Here is a 12,585-nt window from a genome sequence, read left to right on the forward strand (position 1 = left end):
CACCATGTATTAGACTACCATGAAAGCATCCATATCCACTAATCCAAAAATAAACACATGAACCATGACTTGGGCCCCATCTCATCATCATTATTCTCTTTAGCAAAAAACCAGAAATACCCCATTCAACAAAAACCAACATTAATGACTAAGCATACATTGTAATTATTTCACCATAATCTGCATTAAAGGCTTCCCGCCCCTGCCTTCCCCCCCAAATAGCAAAAATCCCAAACATGACCATTTCCCACACCTTACCCTTCCACCCCACACCTCCTCCCCCTACTTTCAACTTCAAATACACACATTATGCATAGGAAACCACACACAAGAGAACATAGTTTCTTCTCTGAAGAGAACTGCTTGACAGTGGAAACACTGTGGGTCAGATCCTGGGCACCTCCCTTACCTTCCTCGAAGTGGGAGTTACAGGACTAACATCAGAAAAGATTCCATGGTGAGTGAATGAGATTAGAAAGGGTTAAGGCATTTACTTGTACCCAAGCAAGCGTGCCACTGGTGCAGGGAGAAATCCCTCCCAAGCCCTGGTTGCATTAGTTCCGGTGGCTAGCAAGGATAAAGGCCATTTAGTAAATCCAAGCTAGAAAGTACATTTATTTTATTATGCAAGATTGGTGGGCCACTGGTGCAGGGAGAAATCCCTCCCAAGCCCTGTCTGGGTGATTGCTTGATTAGGCCAAGGGTCAATGCTATCTAATACACCTTAGCCAGAGCATTTTTGTTATCATATTTTGGTTTAATCATTTGTTCTGTTCTAAATCCCCTATATCATTTTATTTTTGTTCAATTTTAATTTCATACTTCTCTCTCAGATTTCCCTCACCATATCCTTTGCCCACTTCTAAGAGTACAGCTGGAGTTGATTCTTCCAATAAAATTAGTTGACATATAACACACCCATTGACATACATCTCCCGATGATACACAGAGTTTCCCGAAGATAACAGAGTTTTATTACCGACATTGGAAATAATACTATTTAGACCCAACCAATGTGCCTAAAATTAATTCTTTGAATAGGCTGTGCCTTGTTATTTGACTGTGATTACAAATACACTTTAAATTTAAAAAGCCACAGCATAAATGAATATATTTCACAGTGTACCTCACATTGCAAAAGTATATTTTTTATGAAAGGCACGCCTTTTTTTGATAGGTGGTACTCATATCTTCCAATGACGCTGGCTCATTTTCTAGGTACTGGTTCTGCAAATAAGGAGTAACATTATATTAGGATTGTGGCATTGCAAGTAGCCAATATTACTCTTGATGATGATGAGTTGGTTACATTGAAACCAATCATATTACATTTTATTTTGTGGCAAATTGATATTTTTCATTAAGCATGATATTCTACTATATCACACCTGACATGCATCTCTTTAATATCACTCATGACCAGTCTTAAGAATGCAGTCAGTTAATAGTCATCCTAATAGTCAACTTTATGAAATAGAACATGCCAATAAAAAGCAATGATAAATAAATATAAATTCACATTTGTGTTCGTGTGATCTAAGAACAACTTATGCATAAACTAATTACTAAAGTAAATAACTGAAGTATAAGAAACAAAAAGTGAACCAATTCCAGTGTAATAGATAGTGACATCAAATTTTTAACAGAAAAGCTGGATCAAGAATTGAAATCATTGTGTCTTCTAGACAGATCTATGATCTAGCTGGTGACTTTAATTGTGATTTCATCTTAGACTTCATCAAAAAATCAGTTGTTTGATGCATTTGCCTCTTATGGCCTGAAAATGCTCCTTCTAGAGCCTACCAGAGTAGGCAGTATATTCAAAACGCATTTATTATTCTTGGAACTCATTGAACTTAAATAGCCTGGATCAACCAGACAGGTTTTGTCCCATGCTTAGGAGCAACATTGAGAGTTTTATTGGCGCATCAAAAAAGGAGACTTGGGCAAGAGTTTACTCAGCCAACTCTTAAATCTAGCTTCACATACTTTCACCTGTAATTATAATACTTATTTGAATGTGCTATTCCAAACACATCAGTGGGAAGGAAAATTACTTGAAAAATAGAGGAAGAAAGCCTTGACTGTCTGATGACATCATTGCATTCCAAGGAATAATCAAAGAAAAAGCTACATTGTACAAATCATCAAATACTCATGATAAGAGGTTGGATTATCTGAAAATGATGAGAGTTATCTCCATACCAGGCAATAAAAAAGAAATCATACAGTGACCATAAGCTACTTAGAGCTAATAACAAACCTAAAGAATCATGAAATGATATTAATGTGCAACATGCTGCGGATTAGCCTTCTTTCCCTCCATTCTATTCCTATTTTCTGCAATATATTTTTTAGTTCTTCCCAATTTACTCCATCAAATGCCATTTTGAAATCTACGAGACCGTCAAATAGATCTTGAGAGTATTCCATATTCCTCTCTGTTAGTGATCTCATTACTGATGTGTGCCTCTCCCCTTCTTTAACCCAAACTGATCATCTCCAATGTAATCATTTGCCTTACTCTCCATCCTCATATTGATGATCCTCACTCATATTCAACAAGAAATGATTACCAAATCCACACTAGTTACCATAACTTAGCAATTTCACATAAAAGCCGTCAGATGCAGTCAGAATTAATAACACATTACCACTCTTATTACATATGATTGATAATTTATTTAATTACAAATTGAAACTCAAGCACCTCCACCTAATGATGTGCTATTATTCACTCCTATGATGACTCATACACATACATGATATTTATAGTGAACTATAAAAATATAATATTGTAATTATAATAAGGCCATTTTAAATGCAGTCCAGAACTGCTGTGGATTAGGGTTGTGCTTAGCACTGCAGTTTTGCTTAATATCATTGAAAAACTTCTCTGACGGTTCTGGATTAATTTCTTGAGCCAAAGTGCCAGAACTGCTTTCAGTTCCGCCTACAAACATTAACATTTATATGAAAGTCAACCATACATCCTGCGAAATAGGGTGGATTACCTATTTCTTTCCCAGGATCTCCCAAGACTGGATTTGGGTAGGGGCTGATTTCCAGCGATCCACATGAGAACTCCCATTCCTGATGGCCGATTTCAGCAGTTTTTTACTCTGGTTGTCCATTCACCCATTCAAGCTATCAAAAGTAGAATTAACATCCATCAGAAATTGTTCAGGGACCATTCCATCCATGCCTAATTGCGAGAACCAAAGAAAGATGCATACTTCCTGATAAATAATAGATATAATTTATAAAAATCTTCATATCACACCTCTTTCAACTTATGCAGGTACTCCTGCAGCAACATGCTTACTATACAACTGTGCAGTTAAGCTTACACACATTTTCTTGAATCATGCTGCCGATAAAGTGAGGCTCTGTGAGGTCAGAGTCCATTAAAATAAAATTTGATAAAGGATCAATTACAGCACATACAGATTATTAATGCCTATTATAAGTGAAAAGGATAAAGGCAATCTGACAATCAATTTCAAACCATGATGGAGCAAAACGATTGCAATGTAAATTCATTTAAGTATTTAAAGCTTATTTACATTACATGCTACCTTATAATTGACCTCAAAGGTAAGTGGTTGGATGAATGATCACCATTGGCTACAGATGTTATGTGAACCCATTTGGCCAACCAGCAGAACTGGCTCACCAACAAATGCTCCCATCATGCTTAAGGAAAATAATGCTCCAGGAAAAGATTCCTGAGACATTTGAAAAAATGAGGAGGATCAAAAACTGAACATTTTTTCCTGTTCAAACAAATAAATGGATTAGAGAAAGTGGCTCCTATGAGTTGCAAAGCTTTACCATCGCTGCGACCCATTTCATAAATGGCAATATTTGCACGACAACCATTACATAAATTGCAACAGTGAGGGGGACAGTTCCTTTTAGTGCACTCAGCACTCCCTTGATTAATTCAGCTGGAATGTCTGATAATGCACTAACATGACTGAAATAGTATGCCACAAGCTATCCTCACTATCCTCCAATTCCCAGACCATAATCACCACCGCCTGCTTGGCAATACAAAAGAGTACAACAATTATTGCCAAAATCAACAAATACAAGTACATCTATTACATCTGCACCCTTATTGTAGTTAAGTCCAGGTTTTCCTGGCACCTCAACAAGAATTAGGGTACAGTAATGATCAATTAGAGTTCAGCCAGCGGCAGCTGTGATGTGGCTGATAACTGCTTCATTTAGCCTTACAGAAGAAGGAATGAACCTTAGTAACTGTAAGACAGTACTAATTGATGGAAGAGGAATTTGTGCAAAGGAAAAATTAGTCTTTGGACTCAAAAACAGACAGAGCAAAGAGCACTTTTAGGATAGAGTTCACACATTTACCTTAGGATTTAATATACTCAACTAGAAAATGGAAGTAAAAAACAATGGAACAAGAATCACCGAGAAATGTTTTGAAGTTTTCGGAAAAATCAAATACTCTAAAGGTAATCATTCCATTTTTTGACCCAGCTCTCTTCAGCTTCTTCACCACTTCCAGTCTGGTGTTTTTAATCTATCAAATAGTAACTTTTCCCTTGGTGTCATTTGCACCATCCTTGTTATTTCAAGCACATACAGGACATAGTGTCTGTCAGCATTTGCAGTGTTTGGGTAGTAGTAGTAGTAGTATTTTTGTTTATGGGGTGCATCGACGGCTGAGGTCATTTTGCACCACGTCGAAACTTTTAAAAACCACAGTTAGGGTTTAATAAATAAATAAATAAATAAATAGATAAATAAATATATAGTAAAAACAAATGACATCGGCAAGAATAAAAATACCACAGCTAAAGTTTCCTCATTAGGCCAGTTTCCTTTAAAAATAATAAAACCTCGCTTAAAGAGTTGGGGTCGTCTCCTAATATTTGATCCAGATCTCCCCTTACATGAAACTTTTCTCTGGCCCTTTTATATTTTTGGCACTGCGTAAGAATATGTTTCATTGTAAGGGGCAGGTCGCACTCATTGCAGCGCGGTTGCACTTTTCCCTCTGTGAAGAGGTACGAGTGTGTGAGGGCAGAGTGCCCTATCCTCAAACGCGTAATCGTGACCTCTTCCCTCCGATTCTTTCGGATGGAAGAGGGCCATGCTGAAACAACCGGTTTTATCTCCCTAAGTTTATTATTTATTAGGGACCGCCAAGCTTCTTTCCACTGGTTTAGGACATTATGCCGCAAGGCGGCCTTTATGTCCTCCACCGGTACCAAACAATGATCGGACTCATTTTGGTCCACGGCTTCCTTCGCTGCTTTGTCGGCTTTTTCGTTGCCAGGTATTCCCACATGACCAGGAATCCACATAAAGGATACCCTGGTCCCCTTTCTCTGAAGGGATAAGAGACTATGATGGATCTCTTGGACTATCGGGTGCATTGATGAGAACACCGAAATGGATTTTAAGGCGCTAGAAGAGTCCGAACAGATGAGAAAAGAGCCGTTATTTTCATTTAGTTGTTTTAGGGCGGTTCTTATGGCTGACAGTTCGGCTGTGAATATACCGCAAAGCGTGTTCAATTTTTCCCTCACGACTCCATGGTAGCGGGAGACGACTGCATAGGCACATGCGGACGCCGACTTCGACCCATCGGTGTAGACCGGGACGAAGTCCGGGTGCGATCCGAGGAAGGCGTTAAAGAGTCCTTGGTATTCTGACTCGGTCGTGAACGCTTTGCAGTGCGCATGAGGCAACGACTTCATATCCGGCTTTGGTGTTAGCCAAGGAGGATGTTTAGCATAGGCGACAGGGAGAACTTGAGGTAAGGTAATATTGAGTGCCTGGATAAAATCAGTAAAACGAACGGCCAAGGGCCTAGTTGCCCTTCTTCGCCTGTTAAATATATCTAAAAATCTTGGTTTAAAAAGAATGTTAAAACATGGGTGCTTGGTCACGGATAAAACTTTACAGGCATAATTTCCCATCAAAATCAACCTTCGGGTTGCTAACGAGGGTTCACCTGCGTCAGCAAGTAGGCTGGGGACTGGGCTGGTTCTAAATGCCCCAGTGGCCAAACGTATCCCGGCATTGTGGACACACGTCAGGGGTTTCAAATAGGACTCTCGTCCTGACGAGTATATTATGGACCCGTAGTCCAGCTTCGAACGGACCAAGCCTCGATATAATAAAAGCATGGTAGAGCAATCTGCCCCCCTTTTGGAGTGGGTCAAAAACCTTAGGATATTTAGGGTCTGGCGACACCTCTCCCGTAATACCCGTATATGCTCCCGCCAATTTAGTTTTTCGTCCAGGATCATGCCGAGAAAGCGAATGGACTCGACAAATGGGAGATTTCTGCCCAGAAGGCATAAGGTCGGTGGTGTGTGCTGTCCGCGAAGACGGTGGAAATGAACACATTTCGTTTTCTCCGTGGAGAAGCGAAACCCGTTCCTTCGCGACCACTCTCCCAGTTTGTTCAAGGTGACCTGGGCTTGCCTGGAGGCGTATGCCAGTCTTGTAGAGCGGCAGAAAATAGCCAGGTCGTCAACAAATAGCGATGCCATCACCGGGGCATTGATGCATTCCGTTACGTCATTGATTGCGATGGCGAACAACGTCACGCTCAGGACTGATCCCTGAGGTACGCCGTTCTCCTGAGTGTAGGATCGGGATAAATGATTGCCCGTCCTTACTCTAAAAAGGCGGTTTGTTAAAAAATTTTTTATAAATATGGCCATATTGCCCTTAAAACCCCACTTGTGCAACGTGTTTAAAATCTTTCGTCGCCACACACTGTCGTAGGCCTTCTCGAGGTCGAAGAAGACTGCTACGACGTGTTGGCGTAACAGAAAGGCTTCCTGGATGAAATTGTCAGTGCGCACCAGATGATCTGTCGTGGACCTCTCACGCCGGAAGCCGCACTGAGCGTCGGAGAGGAGGTGTTGTCTCTCCAGGCACCAGACGAGACGTCGGTTAACCATTCTTTCCATCACCTTGCACAGGCAACTGGTGAGAGAGATGGGCCGATAGCTGTTCGGGTCGCTCTTGTTCTTACCCTGTTTCGGAACGGGTATCACCAGGGACTCCCGCCAGGAATTCGGAAAACTACCCTCAATCCACAATTGGTTGAGGGTATTGAGGACCTCCCCCAACGCTGACTTCGGAATATTCCGAAGAAAGGCGTTGTGGATCTGATCCATTCCCGGTGAGGTGTTATGGGAGTCCATGATAGAGGACTCTAGTTCCCATGGCGAGAATGGCTCGTTGTATGCTGCAGGATTTCCAGCTTCGCCAAAATTGAGAGGGACTCTCTCACATTGCCTCTTGAAGTTTGCGAAGTTGGCGTCATATAGTTCATCACTGCTGCTGGCCGCGAACTGCTGGGCGAAAGTGTCGCTTATTTCTGGGGGTGAAGTCACCACCCGTCCAGCAACAAGCAGTGGCGAGATGACGAAGGAGCCCTTGGACCCAGAGATTTTTTTGACTTTCTCCCATACCTGCGCAAGGGGGGTTCTCTGGTTAATGGTAGCGACATACTCTATCCAGGATGCCCTCTTGGCCTGCTTCACCGCCTTCCGGGCTCGCGCTCGTAGGTGGCGGTAGGCTGCCAGGTTTGTTGCCGTGGGGTATTTCTTAAAAATATTCAACGCTTTTTTCCTCGTCCGGATCGCCCTGTCGCAGTCCTCGTTCCACCAAGGGACGGGTGCCCGATGAAGGGTGCCGGACGTGCGAGGAACACTTTCGGTAGCTGCGGCTACGAGCGTTGAAGTCAGTGTCTCGACATTTTGCAACGCGTCGAGACTTGCGTCGTGTTTAAAATGAAAAATATTCTTAAAAAGCGACCAGTCGGCACGGCTGATACGCCAGTTTTCTGGAGGTCTGAAGGTGTTTGGCGAACGATCTACTTTCTCGAGTAGAAGAGGAAAGTGGTCACTCCCACAGAGATCGTTGTGGACGTTCATCTTCAGCTTCGGGGCTAGGCTTCTCGAGCATATGGCAAGATCTATTGCTGAAAATTCCCCATTGAAGCTGTTGAAGCGAGTTTTTTCCCCGCTATTTAATAAAAACAAATTAAAATCCTCAATAAAATTCGATAAAATTCGCCCTCTCCTATTGCTTGGGGTGGATGGGCCTCCCCATAGTGGGTCATGGGCATTAAAATCGCCCATCAAAATAAATGGACGAGGTAGCTGACGGACAAGGGCTTCCAAGTTAAAACGAGTTACCGGTGCACCCTCCGGCAGATAGACGTTGCATAACGTCATCGTCTCTGGGGTATGCACTGTGACAGCCACTGCCTGGAATGGGGTGTTCAGTTGGACTCGGGAGGTGTAAAGGGCCTCACGAATCGCAACTGCCACTCCTCCTTGGGCGCGTTGACCACTCGTGTCGTCTAGTCTAAAAACAGTGCACCCCTTTAAAACACCCTTGTCTGTCGCCTTAAAATGTGTCTCTTGCAGACAGATGCAAGAGGGATCAAAAGCGTCCATTAAAACGGCCAGCTCCTCCTTGTGCCGATAAAAACCGTTGCAGTTCCACTGCAGTAAAAAGGCCATTAAAATTAATTATAATTAAAATAAATAAATAAAGGATTAAATGTGTTTTAAACTTTGGGAGATGACCGGTTGTTAAGAAATCATCGCTTAAAGCGATGTTTCCTCCTCCACTCGGTTGCCAGGACCTCCGTATCCGAGATACTCTGGTCCTCCAGAACCTCCGGCCTCCCTGGTTTTGCGGGAGGTGTAGGGGAAGGTGTCTTCTCACGCCGTAACGTCGTGTTCCCCTTGGTGGTTTTTGGTGGTGGGCTCTTCTTCGAAGGGCCCACCGGAGTAGGTGGCGCATTGTCCACCTTACTCTTTGTCTCTTTGGTGCTCTTCTGTTTTTTGCTTCGCGTGTCCAAAGCGGTGACTTGAGGGGCGTCAGTTTGCATGGCGATGGTGCACTTTGGCAATGGGATAGACGCGACGGAAGCAAAGGACTGGGAGAACGTCGGGGCGACGAGTGCCCTGTACTTTCTCCTCGCTTCCAAATACGGTATCTTTTCCAGCGTCTTTATCTCCATGATCTTTCTTTCCTCTTTCATCTTTGGACAATCACGGGAGTACACTGGATGTGTACCCTCGCAATTGACGCAAAGAGCTTCCGAGGAGCACTCTCTATCCTCGTGCGCGTCCTTGCCACAGCGCGGGCAGGTTGCCTTGCCCTCGCAGCGCGACGCGACGTGGCCGAAACGTTGGCACTGAAAACAACGCACGGGATTAGGAATGAACGGCCTCACTGGGACCGATTCATATCCAATGAATACCTTGTCGGGCAGCCTACCACGTGCGAACGTCAAAATCACGGACGTGGTGTTAATGTTCTCGCCGTTGCGCCTTGTCGTTAGTCGACGACAATCCGTCACTCCCTGAGAGAACATTTCTCTCTTGATTTCTTCGATGTCCACGTATAGGAGGTCGTAGTGACTGATGACTCCCCGACAGGTGTTAAGAGTGCGGTGCACCTCCACCTTAATCGGAATGTCATGGAGCATTCCCATAGCAAGCAGTTTTTCACTTTGTGTATCGTTCAGGGTCTCTATAAGAAGTGTACCATCCCGGAACTTCTTCACGCTCTTTGGGTCCCCAGGCACAATCTGTGACAACACTCTGCGAATTAAGAAAGGAGAAACCTTTTTCAAGGTTTCACCTTCCTTTATGCACGACATAATTAAATAGCCCTTACATGCGCCAATACACTTTTCTCCCCCGCCGGTGTCCGGACGGGATCTTTTTAGTGGTGGAAAGGGTTTTTCCTCCATAATAGTAAATGATTCGTCCCTCGGCCTCCCCACCCACCACGGAGCCACACATTTGGGACGCCACTCCGCCAAACCGGAGCGGTCCCTAGGGCTAACTCGAGGGATATAGCGCTTCTGGAGTGGTTGTCTGTTTCGGGGTGGATCTTCGGTGCAAGGGCCCACCAAAACCCTTACATCTCCGACCTCCCTACGCAGACCCCCACAACCTTGGCACTCGCCACCGGAGCGAAAACGCGACGGAAGCCGATTGACCTGGAGTGGCTAGCTCCCGGCCTCCCGTTTACACGAAATCCGGGGCCGAAGAGGGGTATCACTCCCCGGTCCATACAGGGCATCCGACACCCTGCTGGGAACCAGAAAGCTCACCCTCCAGGATCCCCTTCTCTCCCTTACGGGTCTCCAGGCACGGCAAACACCTGGGCGGATCGCAGGCCAGATGGTATGGCCGCTCACAGACAGTGGATCCACAGCACTGTCCGGACGCATCCCTTGCTGGCTTGGGGTTTGTTTTCGGGGTTTTCTCCCCGCCCTTTTAGTCGCCTCTTACGACAAGCAGGGATACTGCGGGAGTATTCTCTATCCCCCTACCAGCGGGGGGGTTGCAGTGTTTGGGGTCTGTGGAAGAGGTCAAAGGGCATTGTTATCTGAAGGAGGATGTTGGTGCATTGTCTAAGGAGGTTGATATAATCAGATCAAAATGTGAGGGAGAATAAAAAACATCATGGGGAAGTGCTAGTGTCTTCAGGGATGGCGACTCAGGTTGCCATGGTACAATCGCCCAAGGTAATCAATGGGTGGAAAAACTGGGTTCCCTAAGGAAGGATAGGTAAAGGAAGTGATATCAAAATGGTTCAAAAAAATTTGGTACCTGCAGGGAAATGTCTCCACTGAAGTTCTCTTCAACTTTGGATTCCGGCAGTAACATTCCTAGCCCAGGCCCTGAAAGAAAGAACAATCAAATTATTAAATGGCGATCAAACCTAATTCTGAGGGAACATTTAATGATACTCTAAAATTCTAGAATTCCTTAATGCCGGAGGATAATATATGCCTATAAAATCTGAGAAGGGGAGACGGCAAAAGAAATATAATCCAAAATCTATATTTAACGGGAAGGTGTAAATTGCAATTCACAGAAGAAGCAGAGTGAATACAAATAATTCCCAAAAAGACCTTAACGTGGGGACAAGGAATTGACCACCGACGTCGCGGGCATTTCTAAACCACGTATGGAAAACTAAAAACTTCCATTTTGTCAGAGCAACCACTGAAATTATCCGTCACGGCCGCAACAACCCATTGTTCCGGCATATATATATATATATATATATATATATATATATATATATATATATATATATATATATATATATATTTGTAAATAAAGTTATGCAACGAATCATTACCAAGGCTTTATAATAACATCAATTTCCAAGTTTGAATGTCAGACTCAAACCAAGAAATTAACAGCGCCCTAACGGCAATCCATCTTCTTCACCACCGTAATAAGCAAAACGAATTAAACTTGATAATAAACAACAAAAGTTCCCTTAACATATTATTTAATATCACTTAACGAGCCAACATGTGACCCAAAGTAAACTACAAAAGAATCGTATAGGTATCACAAACATTTTTGAACAAACCGTAAGTATAACTAGTAATTCGTTTATGAGGAAAATAGAACCAACTTATACGAAATAGACTTCCACACATGTATCATACGGTTCGTCTACGCGTGGAATTCCTTTTGATTATGATTTCATAGTTGATTCAATGGCTTTACGTGCGTGATGAGTTCGTCAGGTGTGAATCGTACCATGCAACTTATTTACCTCTCGACTATCCCCGGGAAAGTTAGTCTCTTTCCACAGCTGAACGCAGAACACCTGAGTGTCATAGCTGAATTCAGGAATATTCACCTTGAATTGAACACAAAAATTTTTATACGCCGCGAAGCAATCGCCACCAAGCCCAATCCGTAATTAGGCTTTTCTGCGAAAACCTTTCCCCTGCCTCTCCATCGAGGGGATGGTAGTATGATGGCTTATGCTAGTTGGGAAACTCGTCGAAAGATGGTAGCACATGGCAGGTCCATGGAGGGGGCGACCGGGACACAGGACACCTATATGTATCATAAATTGTAACGACCTTGAGACTGGGAGGAACGAATCGTCAACTAACGACATCAATTATTGGGCGCTAACCCCAAATGTGCCAGAGAAAATGTTTACAGTTTGTAATAAAAATTATGATATTAGCCATATTTTCTTATAACATGTTCAAGAATTATTTAGCATTCTCACGATACGAAAATGTCATCATCGAAATAAATATATAACAAGTCCCAAGAGAGGAGATGCATGATTTTTGGATCAATGTCCTCTTCTTCACGGGAATTTCTTTAAATTATTATCTAATATATTCAACTCAACTAGGAAGCTATCGGATCATTATCTCTGATGAATTATGAAGAAAGATTAAATCAGAACTGAACATTCTTACACGCCTGGAGTTCTAAATGTTTCCTTACATATCATAAGAGAGGGAAGAACCCTGTTAGGCATCACAGACCTTTTCCAAATATAATATTGAATTTTTCTGTCAGCTCAAGAAATTTCATAGTTCATAATTACGAGATTTTTTGCTCCGCAAATAATTTGTGGGTCTTCAGTCTTGATTAGGGCTGGAAACAAGACTCGAGGATAAGAAAACAAATGATAGAGTTCTAATAAAATTTTGAAAGTGCAGAAAATTTATCCTGTCACATTACTTTTGACTTTGAGTGAGCATAGACTGGTTGAATATAATTT

At 43.0% G+C, this 12,585-nt stretch overlaps 1 long non-coding RNA gene across 1 annotated transcript; it reads right to left on the reverse strand.

The window, feature by feature from the left end:
* Positions 1-236: 236 nt before the first annotated feature.
* Positions 237-11,800, reverse strand: LOC139700796 (uncharacterized). The gene is made up of 4 exons (XR_011703890.1): positions 11,608-11,800; positions 10,641-10,711; positions 3,015-3,147; positions 237-1,227 (listed from the first exon to the last, which is right to left on the reverse strand). It is a non-coding gene; the product is annotated as an uncharacterized lncRNA (long non-coding RNA).
* Between the last annotated feature and the right edge of the window lie 785 nt (positions 11,801-12,585).

Source organism: Hetaerina americana, unplaced genomic scaffold (genome assembly GCF_022747635.1).
Source record: "Hetaerina americana unplaced genomic scaffold, ioHetAmer1.1.p SCAF_11, whole genome shotgun sequence".
In the NCBI taxonomy this organism is placed as follows: domain Eukaryota; kingdom Metazoa; phylum Arthropoda; class Insecta; order Odonata; family Calopterygidae; genus Hetaerina; species Hetaerina americana.